The sequence below is a fragment of the Triturus cristatus genome, chromosome 11 (genome assembly GCF_964204655.1).
Source record: "Triturus cristatus chromosome 11, aTriCri1.1, whole genome shotgun sequence".
Taxonomy (NCBI): domain Eukaryota; kingdom Metazoa; phylum Chordata; class Amphibia; order Caudata; family Salamandridae; genus Triturus; species Triturus cristatus.
In genome coordinates, this window is record NC_140594.1 from 734,860,848 (window position 1) to 734,881,744 (window position 20,897).

The 20,897-nt window shown below is 44.6% G+C and overlaps 1 protein-coding gene across 2 annotated transcripts in view; it reads right to left on the bottom strand.

Annotated features, from left to right (window-relative positions):
* NYAP2 (neuronal tyrosine-phosphorylated phosphoinositide-3-kinase adaptor 2) overlaps positions 1 to 20,602 on the bottom strand; it is a 956,845-nt gene extending 936,243 nt beyond the window's left edge. For both annotated transcript variants that reach the window (XM_085634389.1, XM_085634388.1), the window contains exon 1: positions 19,508 to 20,602. The gene's annotated coding sequence lies outside the window, so the exon portion shown is untranslated. The remainder of the gene's footprint in view (positions 1 to 19,507) is intronic.
* Positions 20,603 to 20,897: the final 295 nt, after the last annotated feature.

Consider the following 20,897-nt stretch of genomic DNA (forward strand, 5'->3'; position numbering starts at 1 on the left):
ATTTTGCATCTGCAAGTCAGCTTAGTGTGTGTGCGTGTCACTTTTGAAGGAGTAGTGAGCAATGCAGCTTAGAGTGCTACTAAGAGTCAGTGTTTTGGTGGCTTCCAATGGTCTCCCAGCCTTTAGATGTTCTTTCTGTATAAGTACCCCCACAGGACCTGGGCACTGCTTTGCTTTAGTTCAACTTGTTCATTCATTTTGTACTATTTACATTCTGTATGTAGGCTTAATGTGTCACAATGTTCAATTATTTTTTAAACTCACTGAACATGTTTACGGCTGCATTTTCGCATACTGTAGTTTGGATTATGATTCGTTGCCTGACTCTGTTTACTAGATTACTGGACTGCCAAGCTGATCTGGCCTAGATAGTTTCTTTGTTGTTGCCTCCATCTTTGTTTTTGGCTCTGAGGATCATTTCGCCATCCCTGGGTTTAGCAAGCCGCCCTACCTGCCTTACTGAAATAGGTGCTAATGGACAAAAGTAAGCCATGCTAACTAACATGCGAATAGATGAGCACACCCAGTTTTATGGCCATGCTTGCTGTGTATAGCATGCTATGAGCTGGATTAATATATTCATTCATTCCCCTCTAATATTGCTAATTTTGTGTGATAGATCCCAAAATGGTTCCACGAAAAAAGCAGACAGTAATCTAAAGATGGTGTCTGAGGCATGGATGCCATTTAGGGGTTGCCAGGGGCCTCAGCTGTGACCCCTGGCCTGCTCCTTGTGACCTCTGACACTGCATTTGTGATCCCTGGCTTCACAGGTGGCAAAGCCAATCGCAAGAACAGAACACATTAAAAGGTAAATGGTGCTGTGATGTGTACTTTTTACCTTCTGCAGCTTCAGTTGTGAACCAAAGCACTGAATTTAAAACAAATAAGTATACAGCAGTGGGATGTATACCCTGATGAATATTTTTTTAATGTATTAAAAAATATTTCGTTTTAAACAAGATATTGGAGATTTTTATAACTGTGAACGTATAGAAAATGATGTGTTTGAATAAAAACCTTAATTGCTTTAGTAAGTGATAATGCCGTATAAGTGATGCTAACCAAATGCATTAACAACACTAAGGAACAATTTATGTCAATAACATTGTTTACACTGGTCTGCATGAAGAAAGACATGAGGAAAACCAATAATGTCTTTAAAATCTTTTTATGTGTCTTTCTGTAATTTTCCAATACATTTTGTGCTCATGGTATGTAATGGGAAGACTTTTTAAATCCGGAGAGTAAATAATTGGGCTTCCCAGTATTATTTTCTCTTTTAGTGGCACTATATTTTCCTCTTTCAATAAACACATAATCTTTCATGAAAAAAATAAATGGAAATGTATAAAGTTGCTTATGTGTCAGTGCCCTATGTAAAATGTAGGTGGTATATAAAATGGATGTTTATTTATGTTAGTAACTTGTGTTTTTATATAATTGTGCTCTTAAGAGCCTCTTAACTTCAGTAGTGTTAGTGTGATGTAATTCGGATTAAGGTCATGCGATGTCCCTTCCTGGGAGAATTCAGTGTCAGATCATGTGATGTGACTTCCCATGATGTCACTAGACCAAAGGGAAGTTATGTGATGTCACTTCCGCTACCCCTAGCATTTTGGTGAATTGCATGAGTTTGTTTTATTTAATTTTGTGTTTTTGTGTGTTTTGTGTATCCACCCACCAATTTGATTTATTTGTTAAATAAATGTGATTTTATTTGTCTAATGGACATTGAGTGTGGGCATAATTGTTTCTCCCAGTAAAAACCTATATATGTTTTGATTAGGGGCCTGTGTTACTTTCAAGCATTATGTACTCCTGGTCTCCTTACACCCGTGCGTTTCCCGTGTGTTTCTGTAACACATGATGATATCAGCTTTTTTGTGTGGGTTCTAAGAACTTCCCACTTTCCATTAAATATAGAGAAATGTTAGCAACATACAAGGAATGAAAACTGAATTAGTGAGAACTGTCATGGTGTTCATGACACTCCCAGGTAATAAGCTATTTTTAAGGCAGCATAAGAAATTTAGTAGGAGCAGTTTTCCCAAAACTAAAAAGTTCTAAAGGGCAAACATAATAACCCATGGGAACTCTTGAGAGCCCAGAAACTGCTGGATTCCATGTCCTGCATTTCACAACCTAATCACAAATAGGGATGGTATACAGCATATAGGAGGCTTAGGCTGGATTGGGAAATTCAGTTTTTAAATGGCTGTACATCACGTGCTAACTGCCAAAATATTTACTGGACACCATTAAGTAGACTTGCAATTGGATTTTAGCACACCATCCCCCCTGAGGAGTGCCTAAGTAGAGAGTGTGAATTTTATCAAGGTAATTTTGAGGGAGGGCTTCTACTAATGCTTTCAAACAAGGTCAGTGATGCTAAAACTTTAACAAGCTCAGTTCCAGCTACTCTTCTGTTCTTTTTTTTTTTTACAATTGTACACCTTGCAGTGGCAGCTTTAGCTAAAAGTGAGCTTTATCTTAAAACATTGATATTCATGTCCTCTTTGGAAAATCTCAAGAGCAGATGGTAAAGAAGGAGGCAAAAAAAATCCTTAATATTATGTAGGTAACCATCTAAGCAGTAAACCTATCTTGGAGCCAGACGGATTGTCTTTGTATCTTGCACAATTTGTGGTCTCTTGGAGTACCACTTTCTCGCTTCTTTGCCTGCGGGGACACTACAGGGGATCCATTTTGTAACCCATTTTGGTGTCTCTTGCTGGACCCCATGCAGACAGTGCAGAGCGTGGAAAGAGTGAAAGAACTTCTCCCCTCAAGAATCGACAAGGAAGGGGAAAAAGGACCAACCCAACTCGGAGTACATAGAGAGAGACATAGGGCTGCACCCTCAAGTAAGAGTTATAGAATCACAAATACAGCAGCCATCTTGTACTGGCTTTAATGTCCATAGGATTGGGATATTTACGAGCAGACTCTAGATCAATCTCTGGAAAATTAATAAAATTCACTACAGCACCCTTTCTAATAACATCCAGTTCAATTAATAGGCACGTTCGCTCACCTCACGCCTCCCCCCGTTCCCACTTCCTCTCACTCTTCTCCCTTTCCCATCTCCTCTCTCCTTAACAGGTTACTTTTCCTCTCGCAACCCTAAACGCACAGGTCCGGCTCCATCACTAGACTCCTCACATTCCCCCTCATCATCCCCATCTCAAGCTGCACATCACCCCCCACTATTAGGGCAGCACCCCCTTCCTGTCTACCCTCCTTTGAGCGCCAATAGCACGATGGAGTGCACAGGTCAACATACTTATAATATCAAATACCCCCCCAACCTCTCAAAAAAAGCAGCCAAACGCTTCAAACACTCGCTGCTAAAAACTTACCCCGAAACCCCAATATCAGACCCTTACTACTCTACAAATAAAGGCACTTCATCCAACGACATTATTTTTTACACAAAGAGGAGAGCCCAATGGAGGAAAGCCTTTTTACGCCCTGCTCTCTGTTTCCTCATCCAGGAAAACAGCACACGGTCTCAAGATCGATATCAGCCCCTCCCCACTTTACAAATCAACAGCCACAATCACCATTTATCACAATGGGACCATCCTTATGCAATCATACGACCGAAACCTATCCCTACTCGACAACGTCTTTCCTCTCATCAAAGATAAAGTACTCAATCCCTCTCCCCCTGCCACGGACACCCCGATTTCCTTAACCCCCCCATGCCAAACACGCCCCCCATGTCCACGCCGATAACACCCCCAAGGCATTTTCCTACGAACCTATCCCCCCATACCCCCACCTCAATGCCACGAGACAGCCCTCTGACACACACCTCTCCCCCTTTGGCTATGGCCCCCTCCTCCTCCCCAGACAGCCTTATAGCTAGATAACACTATAAAGTCTCAGATTAATGCAACCCTCCCATCTAAAACCCTAACCTTTCCACAACGCTATTCTCGACGCACACCCCTCTGACACATACCTCCCCCCCTCCCAATTTGGCTACCCTCCCCTCCCCTTCCCCGGACAGCCCTACCTGTAGACCCTGCCACGCAGCCTCAGATCTCTGCCACCCTCCAATCTACACCACAAACTCATCCACCCCTACCCTCCTCCTAGACCAAACAAGTAACACGCCTCCTACATCAGACCCTAAAATTGATGCAATCCTTCTCTCATTACAAATCATCAAGGATGACCTCCAAAAGCTACGGAACCTGATCGGGCATGATTAGACGATATGCCGAAGATAAGACCTGGAACCCTCACAGCAACAGCCCCACTCTCCAACACCAGAGACATCCACGATCCCCTAAATATCCACCCCTAAGATGGAGAACAGTACCTAACCGAAATTCCAATACCCGACCGTGCCGCAGGATAAATACGCTAACTGCTAAGGACATACACTCCCTACTTCTTTCTTACGACCCCTCCAAACCCTGCCAATCCACTGCTGACCCGTCCATTCTGACTAAACCGCTCAATATGATTAAACCCTCCCAAATTGAAACCATACATCACACAACACATAGAAGCCCTACCCACAACAACAGAGGGGTAACCCTGGAGAATCTGCTGCTAGTTCCATTAACACTCGATCCTCCTTCCACCACAAAGCCACGTCTCAAATGCATTCTACTAAACTGCAGATCAGCCTCAAAACACGCAGCTGACATAGCGGACCTAACACTCACTCATGACCCCGACCTCCTATTCCTAACTGAAACATGGGTAAATTAGTATTCCACGCCGATCCTAGACATTCTGGTTCCCCCCGATCATGACATCACCAGACTAGATAGACCCGATAGACCAGGAGGCGGCATCGCCTGCATTCACCGGACCACTCTTTCAGTGAACAGCTCACTCTCTCCGGATCTATCCTCCTGTGAATACCTCCGCCTAGAGGTCACAAGTAATAACAAACCAATCTGTTCATTGCACATATTCTACCACCCGCCAGGCGATAACATCACCTTCATCGAGCAATTTATGGATATTGTGACCACTCACACTGGTCAACGCAACACCCAAATATACCTTGGTGATTTCAATCTGCATTGTAACGACCCTAACGACCCTGCAGTAAATAGCCTCAAAACATTCCTCTCCGCCCTTGACCTCACCCAAATCTGCAACAGCCCCACTCATGTCAAGGGCTCAACCCTTGACCTGGTTATGGCCAAACCAGAAGCTATACAGCTTGCACAATACTCCCTTGTGACTGGTCCGATCACCATGCCATCACCTTCTTCATCAAGGAATCAGTCAAATTACGCTCAGTACAACCTGCGAGACCTAAAATATGGAAGAGGATTCTGAAAAAGCCCCACACAGACCTCTCCACATCTGCCAGCGTCAACATCCTGCTCCCCCCGGAAGGCCTAACGCATGTTCAAGATTTGACACAACACTACCTTAACTCCATTTCCTCGATCTTAGACACAACCGCACCTCTACAACTGAAAAGGATGTCCGCAAAAGACTCGAAACCCTGGTATGACGGCAGACTCAATGAAGACAGACGAACCCTGAGATTTGCCGAAAGGCGCTGGAGGTCTTCGCCCTCCACGGCTCATCTCAATCTGCTCCGCTCCACCAGAAACTCGTACTATAGAAAGATCAGACTCTCAAAAGCAAACTTTTTCAAAAATCAGCTAGATCTAGCCAAGAACCGACCCAAAAGACTATTTGAACTAGTCAAATCTCAATCCAGCGACTTAGTCCGCCCTCATCAAGTTGGTCAAGGCTCTCCACCCAGCTCTGAAGAATTTTCCTCCTTCTTCACGAAAAAAACCGAACTCCTGAAAACAGATCTCCTTAAGGCCTCCTTGGCTCAATCTTCCACTCCGAAGGATTTGTCATCCCATATTCCAGCAACCCCACTCATTGGCTCATCTAAACTTGCCCTCAAAAATAACGCATCCTGGGCCACCTTCACAACCTATGGCAAAGAAGCTATTCTAAATACACGTCCTTGAACCCCTCCAATCACTTCTCAGACCCTCTTCCTGCAAACTACCTCAAAGACCTCATACCGGCGCTACTGCCACTCTGGACAAAGATTATCAATGCCTCCTTAGTTCAAGGAACCATTCCCGAATTTCTCAAAGCGGGACAAGTCTCCCCCATCCTAAAAAAAACGACAGCTGACCCCACGGACCTAAATAACTTTCGACCAATTTCCAACATCCTAACTCTGGCTAAACTCCTAGAAAAATGTGTTCTCAGCCAGTTAGATAACCACATCACTCACTTCCACCTGCTCAACAAATTCCAATCTGGCTTCCGGGCAGGTCATAGTACTGAGTCGGCTATGACCCACATAGTAGATGACGCACTAAGAATCCTAGACCAGAACGAAACCTGCCTACTTATCCTGCTTGACTTATCCTCGGCCTTCGACACCGTCAAACATGAAAATCTTCTAGCCCTCCTGCAATACAGAATGGGCTTATCGGGGTCAGTACTAAATTGGTTTACCTCTGTCCTCCTGAATAGATCCCAAAGGTTCAAGGTCAACCAATCTCTGTCCTCGACCGTCCCAGTCACATTAGGCGTTCCGCAGGGATCCTCCCTCTCACCTACACTGTTTAATCTATTCATGGAGCCACTCACGGAGATTCTCGGATCTTCAAATATCCACTTTCACATGTACGCAGACGACACGCAACTATACTTAAAGATAACTTCTCCAGATGACATCAAATCACTCAATCTAACTTTACAAAATACTCAGTCATGGTTGACTGATAACCACCTCAAACTAAACGACCAGAAAACTGAATTCTTACTAATCAGCCCACCAAATCATCCATCCAACATACACGAATGGCTTAAACAACTTACAGCATTCAATTGCCAACCTCTCATAATTGACTAAGCAAAGTCTCTGGGAGTAACTCTGGACGGTAATTTAAACATGCAAAAACACATCAATGCCGCAGCAAAAGGAGCAAACTTTCAGATGAGCACTCTGAGAAAATTAAAACCCTTCCTCCCAGTAAACGACTTCAAGATGGCAGTCCAAGCACTACTAATTCCCAGTCTAGAATATGGTAGTGAAACTCTCTGTGGACTACCTAGATCTACAACTGCCCCCCTAAGAGCATCTCTCAACTCAGCGGCCAGGCTCATCACAGGCTCTAAAAGAAACAGCCACATCTCTCCTGACTTCAAAGCGCTCAATTGGTTACCCTTCGAAGCAAAAATTCAATTAAAAATCGCCTGCATGACGCATAAAGCCATCCATCACAACACACAGAGTTATCCAGCCCAGAAACTGGAACTTGCGTGTGGAAACAGATCATCCAGGAGTGCCAGTAACCTTCTTCTGAAGCCTCAAAGGTTTGCCAAGAAGAAAACATATAACCGCGCCTTCTCTGGTATTGCTCCAAGGATCTGGAATGCACTACCACCAGAAATCAGACTCAACCCCTCAACTGTCTATTTCAAAAAAGAAGTCAAGTCTCTTCTCATGTCGAAATTTATTTAAATATTGATGCGGACTCTTAGAATAACCAGTTGGAACTTAAGACTTTATTCCGAAACACTATGTTGCCATTGTATATTGTCTCCTTTGTTAACTACTTCCCTTGTAAAGCGCTCTGATACCCGCAAGGGTCATGTTCGCGCTATATAAAACCTTCAAAATAAAATAAATAAATAAAATAAATAAATCAAACACCTGACTAAAGACATCACATGTGGTCACAGAGACAAAAGAAAAGAAAACACAGAGGGAGAGCAGACAGAAACCTGTGCAAAGATAGAGGACCCTTTCTTAAAGAATGATTAAATGCTGTGGATGTTAGAAATCAATGTTGAATGGAGGGAAGTCATAGGACTGTGTAGAGTATTAGAGGATGTGGTTTGTGCAACTTCCATACTAGAAAAAATATATATATTTAAGGCCTGATTTCGATTTTGGCTGATAGGGTTTTACTTTACAACCCCAGGTCCGACAGCCTCATTCAGAGATGGGCAGAGGTTTTCTGTTGATGAATCCCTCGTTACCTTCGTCAATGAAAATCTCCAATGGCCCAATGGAGTATAGACCATCGGAGGAAGGACATTACCGTGCCCGCCATGTTTGTTTGGGGAAATGTCTGGTAGTGAGAGATAGAAAAAACATATTGATCTGTGCACCCTGGGAGTAAGCTTCCAAAGTGTGGGCGTCATCATTTTTCTGTTTTTCAGAAACAAGCTTCGTCCGTCTTTTGAAGCTTGTTTCTGAAAAACAAAAACTTAAGAAAATGTTGATAAATAGCTGTCAAATCCGATGGCAGATGTTCACCAAACTTTTTGTGCACAGAAAGGGACCACAGTGAAGGCGGTTCCTTTCAATGTAGAGAGATGACCACTGGGCCAGTGGGCACTACTAAATTTGAAGAATGGTAGTCTGTCAGGATGGAGAAGGTAATCTCCACCACACTGACAAACGAAGTATTATCTGTCAAATCATAAATCGGGGCCTTAGTCACAATAAACTTTCCAAGACATTCAGGAGATTATACATAAAATAATTTATAGCTCCGTAAAGATGGAGAATTGTCATCCAGACATAAAATTCTGTTCCCACATGCTATGGCATGTCTATATAGCGAGAGATGACGATTATAGAAAAAACAGAAACAGTTACTTAAGCTCCTATGCAATTGGCCGAGGATGTTTTATTACATGAATCAGACCTAAATAAGGTAATATATACAGTGAACAACGTTATAGGAGACCCTGTGAGTTAAGCAGAGTAAAGAGACACATTAACTCAAATAACACTGCATGCAAACTGAAATTAGTTACTGATTGACCCAGTTTGATCTTAGTCTGTGCTACAGTATGTAATACTTTTTCAGCAAAACAAGCTATTAAAGATATATGCAGTGATCTATAAGACATGTCTATTGTCACTAACAATAATAAGGAGGAAGCAAATGATCCAATTATTGTTTTTAAGTACAGGCATCCACAGAACCTCTGAAGAGGACTACTGACAAACTCTCCGAAATAAATGTTAGGATTAGCTCTAAAGATAGAAGATCAGATCTAAAAATCTATATAATGAGCCATATCTTCAAAGGGCAGCATGGAGAATACCCTGTAACAGACTATGAGGCACCAAATCTGATTTCTTCAATGGAAGGAGGACCCAAGTCACTACTCTGAGAGTAAGAAGTCAAGGACATCAAGTTTCTATATGGGCGACCTCGCAAAGAGATTATGTCCAGGTGCCCAACCTCGAAAGAGGCCAGTGACAAAGAGGTGCCACTGAGTTTCCAATAATGAAAAGCTGATGCCTTCTAGCACATAAATGAGAAAGAGAACAGGGATCGTTGATGAAGTTCCTTAGGTGAAGGTTTCCAGATGGGAGCCAAATCAGCAAGAAAAGGATTTAGAAGTATGAAACATCTATTAGAGAGAAAAACTTAAGATCAGCTCTGTTGGACTTGGCCCTTTTTGTGGGGTCATCCCAGAACTTTTTGCCTTCCTCCTGTATTTGTTCTGACCTGTCGTTGGTGGTTTTATGACTCTGGGCACTTTATCACTGCTGATCAGTGCTAAAGGGCAGTTGCTCTCTAGGGTAAACTTAGTAAGATTAGTCTACACCTGTTTGGCCTATTTAATTTACCTGTCAGTCCCTTGTACAATGGTATCTCTTATACCCAGGGCAAGTAAAGTAAATGCTACTGGTGGGCTTGCAGCCCTGCTTGCGCCAGCCACCAAAGTAGCCTTTCAAACCCGTCTCCGGCCACTGCAGGGCCTCCATGCGCAGTTTACTGCCGCTGTGATGTGGCACATAAAGTGGTTGCCACGTCTGTGACTCGCCTTTTACTACATATCAGTCACCCCTAAGGTAGGCCCTAGCTACCATATGGGTGGGGTGAGGTGTAGGTAAAAGGTAGGACATGTGCCTTAACTGTATGACATGGCCTGGTAGTGACAAACGGCCCATTTCGTTTCTCACTGCTGTGAGGCTGCCCTCCCATAGGGAAGCATTGGGGATTCCCTGATATGTGCTTCAGTTTTAATTCCTGACATGAGAGCGGTAGAGTGATCAAGTTTGGTATGTTTGGAATAGTGGTGATAAATGCTGCGTATTGGTGTTCGCAGATTTAGTTTTGCTATTTTAGAAATGCCACTTCTAGAAGTAGGCATTTCTGTGTGCTATATGCCTTTGGTCCTCTGCTAGGATGTGTATTGACTGTCTGGCTTTGGAGTGATAGGGGCTGGGGAGGTGCAGTGGATCCAGAGAGTCTGGATGAGTCAGCGCTAGGCTGAATAGGCCTGGTCTGCATTTGGAGTGGTGGGTGGAGTAGCACCTGCACTTGAATAGGACTGTGCCTGCCTTCCACAATGATGGCTCCACCCCCTGTGGTGTGTCTGGGGCCAGGGCCTACACTTACAATGGGGAGTGTTGTGCACTTGCAAAGTCCCCCCCAGAACTGGTTTGGACTTGGCTCAGAGCCCTGGGCCAGGGGAGGACAAAGACACTTACTGGTATAAGTACTAAGGCTGTGACCCCATGTCGGGGGAAATCTGGAACTTCATGGAGCTTGTTTGGAACAGAAGACACTGCGCTTGCAGGAAACTGCCACTGGGACTTTGCCTTGGGAGCTGCTTGCTGAAGGAACTGTCTCTATGTCCAGGGACCATGTGTGCTGGCCTGCTGCCTGTGTTCCAAACCAGGATGCCCCGTTGTTCTCAGGGGGATCTGCATGAAAAGGAGCCCTGTGGGCTGCTCCTGCAGGCTGCTCTGGGCGTTGTAGCGCGTGTTGAGCGCTGCACAGGGCCTGAGGACTGCTTTTTGCCCTGGACCTAAGTTGAGGCACTCTGGGGTTATTCTCTTGAGCCCTGGGTGTGGGCTCCTATGTCTGGGGAGCACTTCTGTGTTCAGCGCTCGAGAGGCGCATGGCGGGGTGGAGAAATCACCGCCAGAGCCCGAGACGCGGGCTCGCTCCCTCAATGTGCAGCAGGAGATGCTGTAAATCCCAAATTAGGGCAGGAGCCTACCCCAAGTTTGTGGGTCAAGAAGGAGGGCTACTCTGGACCCTCTACAGAGCCCAGAAGGAATCGTGGCTTGTCACCACCCAGAGGGAAGCCCCCGCGGATGCCGGAAGTCAGGCAGGAGCAACCAGCCGTGTGGCTGAACCTGGCTGTGGAAGGGGCAAGGCGGGACCGCGCAACAGAGGAAAGGAGGATGGAGACTGCGCCCTGTGTCTACCCAGCCCCTGAGGGCCGGATCGGAGCACCACCATTGACCCACCTGGAGCACAGAAGCGCTGGTCGCCGGTTGCAGCAGACGGCTGCAACCTAACTCGCTCAGCCCCCAAGGAGTGGTGAGTGCGGCTGAGCTTCTTTGTGGATAACCCAGGCGCTGTGCGCTCGCGGGGGCTGCCCCTACCCGTGGTACCTCGCTTACTTTGGGTGCACCAGAGAGAGAGCAGGATGGGGAGGAGACCCTCGATGGAGGTTCCGTTGCTGCAATTACTGCGCAGCCCACACAGTAAGTGCTGAAGCTCTGTGGCTGCAGAATTGGAGTAGAGGTGCCGGTACTTCGGTGCCCTACATATGTTGGGGGCAATTTGACTCTCAGGAATGTATTTGGGGCAGGCATGTTCAGGCCCTGATTACGCTGTGAGGTTATTGTGGCGCACTGTGGCTATGATTTATACCTACTGCTAAGTACCATTATTTTGGTTATGCCTCATATCGTGCCCTGCTTATGGTACATGTGCCATACTGTGATGTGTTATGCCCTAATGTGATTATGTTTACATTGCTAGGGTTACACCACCTGTACAGTGAGGGGATGTGTTGATAATATGTACACGCTGCAAGTGTTTACTGTGGTGCACTGCGAGTTATGTTCTGACTATGCTAAGTGTAAACCTACCAGTAGCTGCTGGTCCCTAACTGTACTGTTTATGACAGTGGCCCGACTGGCCTAAGTGATTTATGTATTCCCTGTGAAGTCATGACAAGTGCTAGTGGCACAGTGATTTATATGTGACTGTGTTCTAATGTGTTTTTATGGATAACACAAAGGCTATTTTTAAATAACCTTGCGTGGAGTTTCTTTTGTGGTGTGCCTAGTGTGTCGCTGCTTTGTGAGTGTGTTGTGCAAACGCTTTACACATTGCCTCTGTGATAAGCCTGACTGCTCGTGCCAAGCTACCAAGGGGGTGAGCAGGGGTTATTCTCAGTGTGTAACTCACTTGCCCTGACTAGAGTGATGGTTTCTACCTGGCTTAGGCGCATGCCCTAGCCAACCAGAAATCCCATTTCTAACAAGCTCACATCAAACAGAAGCATCAGTTTTTCTACCAATGAAAAAGGGAAAGTCACACCTCGGACATTCTTTCTTATGAGGAAAAGTGTGACAGATTCATGTGCACTAAAACTCACCTCCAAACATGAAACATGAAAAGGGTTCCTCAGGTGATTAGTGGCATGGATGTGTGTATTTGTTGCACCATATATGAAGTGCAAGACCTCCAAGAAACCTGTCTAGCGACACCATGGGCACGGTGTGGATACTTTCCCTTTGGGAAATCTCCACGTCAATGAATAATTTGCACAATTACAGATGTCTTCCGATTTCGCATAGAGTGGAAGTGTGCCGGGATGTTAAATAAACTGTAATCAATTCTGATATTGTTCTTGTAGTTAACTTTACCCTCCTTGTAACCCAAGACTAAGACCCTTGTTGCAACTTTGGAGGAACTCACATCCAGGGCACATCTTTTTATCACCAAATGTGACTGTGGGGGTGAAGTTATTGATTGATTACAAGGTTTTTAGGTCAGAATTAGGGCTAGCATGTGGAATAGGAGTCTGCACATCTGAGCACTACATTATTTTCCCAACTTCTGATCTCTTTTCCCTGGGCATGTTTTACCATGAACTACTAGATACAATTTGCACATGGAATAAGACAGGACATATCTTTGAAACTTGGAAGGGAAAGGAAGGATGGGACAGAGAAAGGGAAATGGACGGGAAAGGATAGGCATGGACGGGAAGGAGAAAGGATTACATGGGAAGGATGGACATAGAAGGAATGGAAAGGGAGGGAAAAGTGAACAATCCCGAAAAGGGGAAAGAGGGTAAAAGATTTATAATGTCAACATTAGGGAATGCAATCCTGAAAGAGACATTCTAATTGCACGCATGATGCTAGAGTCCCATAGAGTATCTTCGTGGAGCTTCTGGACACCAGGTGAAAGGTTTCAATTTGGAAAAGGTAGAACAAAGCCTTGGGTTATCAGGATTCTAAGAAATAGGGGATCAGCTGATTTTATTGAAAAAATGGAAACACGTGCGTTTGTTTTTTATGGGGGGCTGTGTGTACATATATGTGAAAGAGAGAGCGCGAGATAGTTTCTAAGTTGTGAACATATTAGTCCTGTTTGCATACCATCTGACTATATACCAGTCTTGGTGCCCTTGTAGAACACATAATACTCAACAGAGTGGCATTAGAGCTTACACGGGATGGCGTGGGGGTCCTAAAGTTCACCATTTTGGTAACCGGTGCTCTCATCTGCACTTCTCATCCAAACACTTTCCTCCTGCCAGTGTGTGTCAACCCGTAACTCATTAAAACGGCTACAACGCCAACACAATCACATTTAGCAAAGACCCTTAAAACCAAACCCGGTAGGGTGTCCCGGCCACTCAGCTACACAGGTATCAAAAGTAAGCCTACAACCTCGAACTTTCACCCCATGCGATTGCCCTTGTATGTTTATCACAAGGGTCATGCCAAATGCATGCAGAGCAACACATGGGCAAAGCGATTGTGTCAATCAGGAAGAAAGAAAACAAAAGCTCTTCCCACTACATGATTGTATGTCGATAGTTAATTAAATAAGTAAGTCTTTATTATATAATTGCTTTAAATCATTACAAAAAAGAACGCATGTGGACATTGACACTGAAGTCAGCAGGAAGAATCAGGAAGCGTGATGCGACGCTCCCCCATGCCGAAGCGCCGCAGAACAGCCATCACAAAGAGTATTTAAGGCTGCTGATTGGAGGAAAGTGACGATCTTGGTGAGAGATTAATATATACAATCGCATTTCCATTGACCACACCCTCATCACTGTCAGATGTGCCGAGTAGCCACGTCATTAGGTGCTTAAGAATAGAGGCAAACAAAGAAACTGACAGACATTCGGTATCAGACAGAGGCAAACCAGACACAAATCGAAAAGACAGACAAGATGACGGGGAAGGGTGACAGACAGAGATGACAGACACAGATACAGAGTCACAAGAAGGCAGCACACCGAGGGGGAGCCAACACCGGGAGCTCGGACAGATGGGGAGATGCACAAGAAAGAGGCAGCAAAACTGGGAGAGGGTGGGACAAGAGAAAGTGCCAGACAGGGAGGATGGCAGGCAAAGAAAGACCTTCATCAACACATTCAGCAATGACTGGCAAAGCTTACAGAATTCGGTAGACAGTGGCCCTCCTGTTCCTTAAACTGTCCACTGACCCTTTTGTTTTATTTAGCACTGTGCACTTTCTGCGATTGGCAGTCAAATTAAGAATTACTAGAGGAGAGGTCCATTGAAGTAGGCAGTGGATAACTGCGTAGGACCTATTGGCTGCTTACAGATACATTCTATATTTTTTAATGCATGATAGTCGCATATAAAGGTTTACTGCAATTGATTGTCCCGTTTTTATCCCACTAACCTGTTTGAATATAGGGGTTTTAATATTATTATTGATTTTATATGTTATGTGCATCATTGATTCAAACTTTTTTAATGGATTGTATGATTGTTTTATGACGTGCATCTTTTATGGATATTCTTTTATCCGAATAAAGATTATTGAAATGACTTCAAAGCTTACAGAATTCGGTAGACAGGACTGTGGCGTTCTTGATGCTCAGACTAGGTGCCCCCCACCATCTTGTAACGAGGAAACCTTTGTGATTCGCCAATTTCAAGCCACAGTAGAAGCAGTAAAGATGCACAGGGAGTGGGATGTACACAACAAACCAAGAAAAAAACTAAAAAAAATCACCTTTAACAACTCATCATTTTTAGTGGTGGCTATTTACCAACATGATGACGTTTTTGCCTGAAGAAGCAGACTGCAGACGCGTTTTGCTCCATGAAATCTGACAGCATCAATACAGATCTGTGACACCGGCTGCATGGCTTGCACTTGTGCTGAAGGAGCCCGTGGAGGAGACACTCATCTTTCTTCTTCACAAATGAATGAAGGGAGAGGCCATTTGCTGTGACATGGCAGGGATTGCATTACCATAACTTCAAAGTGCTACAGACTGAAGGTCATGTCACTGACCCCCTGTGTTTCAGAAATGAATGTCATCTCCCAGTGCAATCTGTTAAATATATTTAATGTGCACAGCGCACAGGGTGGAGGTGAATGCTGGCGTGCACTCCGCGAGCAGTGTTATTGATTGGAAAACACCACTATTCAGACACTGGCAGGTGTTTCTGTGTTATTGATCACAAAGCACAACTTTTCTGACACATGCAGTTGTTTCTGTGTTATTGATTGCAAAGCACCACTATTCGGACACTTGCAGGTGTTTCTGTGTTATTGATTGCAAAGCACCACAATTCTGCTACATGCAGGTGTTTCTGCATTCTTGCTTGCAAAGCACCACTATTCGTACACTTGCACGTGTTTCTTTGATATTGATGGCAAAGCACCACTATTCAGACACTGGCAGGTGTTTCTGTGTTATTGATCACAAAGCACAACTTTTCTGACACATGCAGTTGTTTCTGTGTTATTGATTGCAAAGCACCACTATTCGGACACTTGCAGGTGTTTCTGTGTTATTGATTGCAAAGCACCACAATTCCGCTACATGCATGTGTTTCTGCATTCTTGCTTGCAAAGCACCACTATTCGTACACTTGCACGTGTTTCTTTGATATTGATGGCAAAGCACCACTATTCAGACACTGGCAGGTGTTTCTGTGTTATTGATCACAAAGCACAATTTTTCTGACACATGCAGGTGTTTCTGTGTTATTGATTGCAAAGCACCACAATTCTGCTACATGCAGGTGTTTCTGTGTTATTGATTGCAAAGCACCACAATTCCGCTACATGCAGGTGTTTCTGCATTCTTGCTTGCAAAGCACCACTATTCGTACACTTGCACGTGTTTCTTTGTTATTCATGGCAAAGCACCACTATTCAGACACATGCAGTTGTTTCTGTGTTATTGATCACAAAGCACAACTTTTCTGACACATGCAGTTGTTTCTGTGTTATTGATTGCAAAGCACCACTATTCGGACACTTGCAGGTGTTTCTGTGTTATTGATTGCAAAGCACCACAATTCTGCTACATGCAGGTGTTTCTGCATTCTTGCTTGCAAAGCACCACTATTCGTACACTTGCATGTGTTTCTTTGTTATTGATGGCAAAGCAACACTATTCGGACACTTTCAGGTGTTTCCGTGTTATTGATTGCAAAGCACCACAATTCCGCTACATGCATGTGTTTCTGCATTCTTGCTTGCCAAGCACCACTATTCGGACACTTTCAGGTGTTTCTGTGTTATTGATTGCAAAGCACCACAATTCCGCTACATGCATGTGTTTCTGCATTCTTGCTTGCAAAGCACCACTATTCGTACACTTGCACGTGTTTCTTTGATATTGATGGCAAAGCACCACTATTCAGACACTGGCAGGTGTTTCTGTGTTATTGATTGCAAAGCACCACAATTCCGCTACATGCAGGTGTTTCTGCATCCTTGCTTTATAAGCACCACTATTCGTACACTTGCACGTTTTTCTTTGTTATTGATGGCAAAGCACCACTATTCTGACACTTGCAGTTGTTTTTGTGTTAGTGATCGCAAAGCACCACAAGCCAGACTCTTGCAGGTGTTTCTGTGTTATTGATCGCAAAGCACCACTATTCGGACTCTTGCAGATGTTTCTGTGTTATTGATTGCAAAGCACCACTATTCGTACACTTGCAGGTGTTTCTGTTTTATTCTTTGGAAAGCACCACTGTACTGACATATGCAGTTGTTTTTGTGTTATTGATTGCAAAGCACTACTATTTGCACACCTGAAGGTGTTTCTGTGTTACAGATTTCAAAGTGCCACTATTCGTACACATTTAGGTGTTTCTGTGTTCTTGATTGCAAAGTGACACTCATCATACACTTGCAGGTGTTTCTGTGTTATTGACTGCAAAGTGCCACTATTCAGACACCTGCAGCTGTTTCTGTGTTATTGGTTGCAAAGCACCCCTCTTTTGAAACTTGTACGTGTTTCTGATTTCAAAGCGCCACTATTCGTACACTAGCAGGTGTTTCTGTGTTAATAATTGCAAAGCACCACTATTCCGACACATGCAGGCATTTCTGTGTTATTGATTGCAAAGCACCACAATTTCCCAGACATTTGTAGGTGTTTCTGTGTTACTGATTGAAAGCACCACTATTCGGTCACTTGCAGGTGTTTCTGTGTTATTGACTGCAAAGCACCACTATATCGACCCATGCAGGCATTTCTGTGTTATTGCTATTCTGACACATGCATTTGTTTCCGGGTTATTGATTGCAATGCGAACTATTCGCACACTTGCAGGTGTTTCTGTGTTATTGATTGCAAAGCACAACTATTCGTACACTTGCAGGTGTTTCCGTGTGTTATTGATCGCAAAGCACCACTATTCTGACATATGCAGTTGTTTGTGTGTTATTGATTGCAAAGCGCAACTATTCGTACACCTGCAAGTGTTTCTGCGTTATTGATTCCAAAGCACCACTATTCTGACACATGCAGTCATTTTTGTGGTCAGTCTTAGTTTATAACGTGGGGTTGCTTCACAACATGTTGCTGGCCTGACTGATTCATGTTGCTGACCAGGCAGCGTATAAACATGGCTAAGGGGACGGGAGTGCTGCTACAATAATATCGCCCACTTTAAGAAATAATATATGCACATGTTATTTAATTCTTAATAAAACCATACATGCTTTCTAAATGCGTGCTGGTTGTTTTATAGTGGAAGAGTGCCATCAATTCGCTGCAGAGTATTTCACAACATGCCCTTCTCTGTTTTATGCGTGCCTCCCGGAAGACACAATAATAAGAATTATCGGATGTGTGAAAATAAGAAATGGCTCGTGCATCTTTGCACGATTGGGATTCAGCTGTGTTCGATCACGTGATTATGCTAGCACATTGAGTCTCAGCACACACATTGACGTGATTATGCTGCATAGTACCACAGAAAGGCTTCTCTTTTCCAATGTAAACAACATAGCATAACCGACTTTGCGTTCCAGTTTCGTGTAGTATTTCCATGACAACGCAGGTCATATCCTGAAGGATTCATGCGTGTTGCAGGCTCAGCGAAGGAGCGCCTGGCATCCGGGTTAAGCTCTTCACTCAAAGTGAAGAGAATGAAAGTAGCTTACTGACTCCATGCAATCATTAAAAAGGCTTTTAGCGTATTAAAATGTGGGCGGGAAGAGGGGAGGCCGCACACAGACACGCGCCCACACTCTACAGGGCAGGGGGAGGGACTTCCAGCTGGAGACAGAAGTGTTTCCGACTAGGACCACCAGATAGTCCGAGCACGGCATCCCCAAGAGGGCCTCGTGCATTATTAACCAGGCAATAACTAACGTGCGAGCGTGTCACAATATTGTACAGCTGAGTCTTAAATACACTTGTAGCCAGGGAGGGTTTCTAACGGCCAGCACCTGTGCCAGACATGAATAATTAACGAGATCTGGGGGCCGTTACCCTTCCACCAACCGTCATTTTAAAGAGAGTAAGAAAAACAGGGCTGGCAAACAGAACCGAGGAGCGACCAAAACTTGAAGGCCTGCCTTATTGTATGTAGCTCTTTAGAAATTATTTTTTAGCAAACTATCCCGACAGAGCGGAGGCTTTTGAGCTGAAAAACGCCATTGCTATGAAATGCGAATACCTGGACATGCACTCTTTAGAAACAATTCAGACGAGTATCTCAACTTACAAAGTGGGATTCAAATAGTATGTTGCATACAATGAATTTCTGTAAAAAATGGAATTACATGGACAGTCACAACATTATATATATATATTTATATACCTACACACACTCACACACACGTATATATATAGAGAGAGCGACAATGATAGTTAGATAGATAGATAGATAGATAGATAGATAGATAGATAGATAGATAGATAGATAGATAGATAGATAGATAGATAGATAGATAGATAGATAGATAGATAGATAGATAGATAGATAGATAGATAGATGCGACTGCAAAAACAGACATGGAGAGTGAGAACGTTCAGAAAAGAAAGATACATAGAAGGGATGTGAGTGCTGGAACCAGAGAGAGAGAGAGATCAAGAAGCAAGTATAGAGAGACCGTGAGAGAGAGAAGATAGAGGATCAGAGCAAAAACAAAACACGGGTACTTTTACATTGGACATTTTAAAGCAAAACGTGATAACTTGGAACAAAAAGTAAAAATAATGTACATACCCAAAGTACAGTCCAAGGGAACACAGGTAAGTGCAATAACGAAAGGTGGTTGTCTAAAAAATCCACTTGCTGGGTTTGACCTCAGTGCAGTCCGAAAAAGCTTTAAGCACCATTAGAAGCTGGGTTGCACTCAAATTCCGTGTTTTCAATTAAAGTGCATTGTTTTGTGGCAGTGTGTCCATCCAGCCTGGCGATACCAACATTACTAAAATAACAGGCTTCCCGCACAGCAGCCAAATGACCTTCAAAGTTTGGCGGCAAACGAAGTCCCCAAAGCAGAAACGTCCTTGCCACTTAAAGTCCACATTCAGATACGAGAGGGCTCGTCTAATGTGCAAAGAACGGTCATCCGGCGCGTAAACTGCATGCTATGTTGCCACCTTGGCACACGGATTACAGCACCATCAAATGCAATCGCGCCCTGCATGCCCAGGTGCCTCATGTGAACATGTGTATTAGCCTAACCACAACATGTGAAACAAGTCTCCAGTCCTGTCTTCTCGGTGCTTCGAGGACGTGCTTTCTCATCGCTGCTGCCGGGCTCGGGGTCTGAGGCGAGGCGGCTCATCCAGGCACCGTCTCTCCCCTGTGGCTGGCTCGCTCTCCTCGGCGCCGTCCTTTCCAGCTGCCGCGGTAGTAGTGTAGATTAATGAACGATTCTGAAACAAAGAGCGAAGCTTCCCCCCGAAAGCGGCAGCAGCAGCAACCGGGCCCGCTTCTGCCTGGGCAATCTGCATGTACCCCGCACGCAGGCTGTCAGCATGCTAGCACCTTGGACAGCTCCCGCCGCCTAGGCCCGCTGGCCAGGGTCCGTGGAGACGCGAGTGTGGAAACAAGACGGGCGGGGGAGCGCTATCCTTCCTGCTCAGATTCCAGGGTCCCAGGGGCTCCGCTCCTCATTAAAGAATCCTATCTAGGCAACAGATTCCACCCTCCTTTCATCTCCACAGTACCGGCGTCTGAACAGCAAATGATGCAGGCTGGACGGGGAACAGCGGCATGCCACCGCCTGCCCGTGTAGGTGAGCGTCTGAAGCAACCTGCTCGCAGCAACGGATGCCCGTCCGCGGACAGCGTGCGCGTTAACCCTTCTCTTGCCTGGCGGTGGTTCAAAAAGTGAGCAGTCACTAAACGAGGACCCTCCACGTCTGGCCTTAATGCCGTCTACTGATATCTCATTTTCACTCTCCCTCCCTGTGCCACCCTGCACAATTACTGCTGACGCGGAAGGGCCTGCTGCTGTTTGGGCGAAGATGGGAGGAGCGTTTGAACCTCGTCAAAATAAGCTCCCGCCACCTGCTACCAAGGAAAACAAAGCTGTCCTAGATTGGGAAACATATGTGTACACCATTCTATTGCACTGTTCAAGAAGGCACGTGTTACTTCGGTGG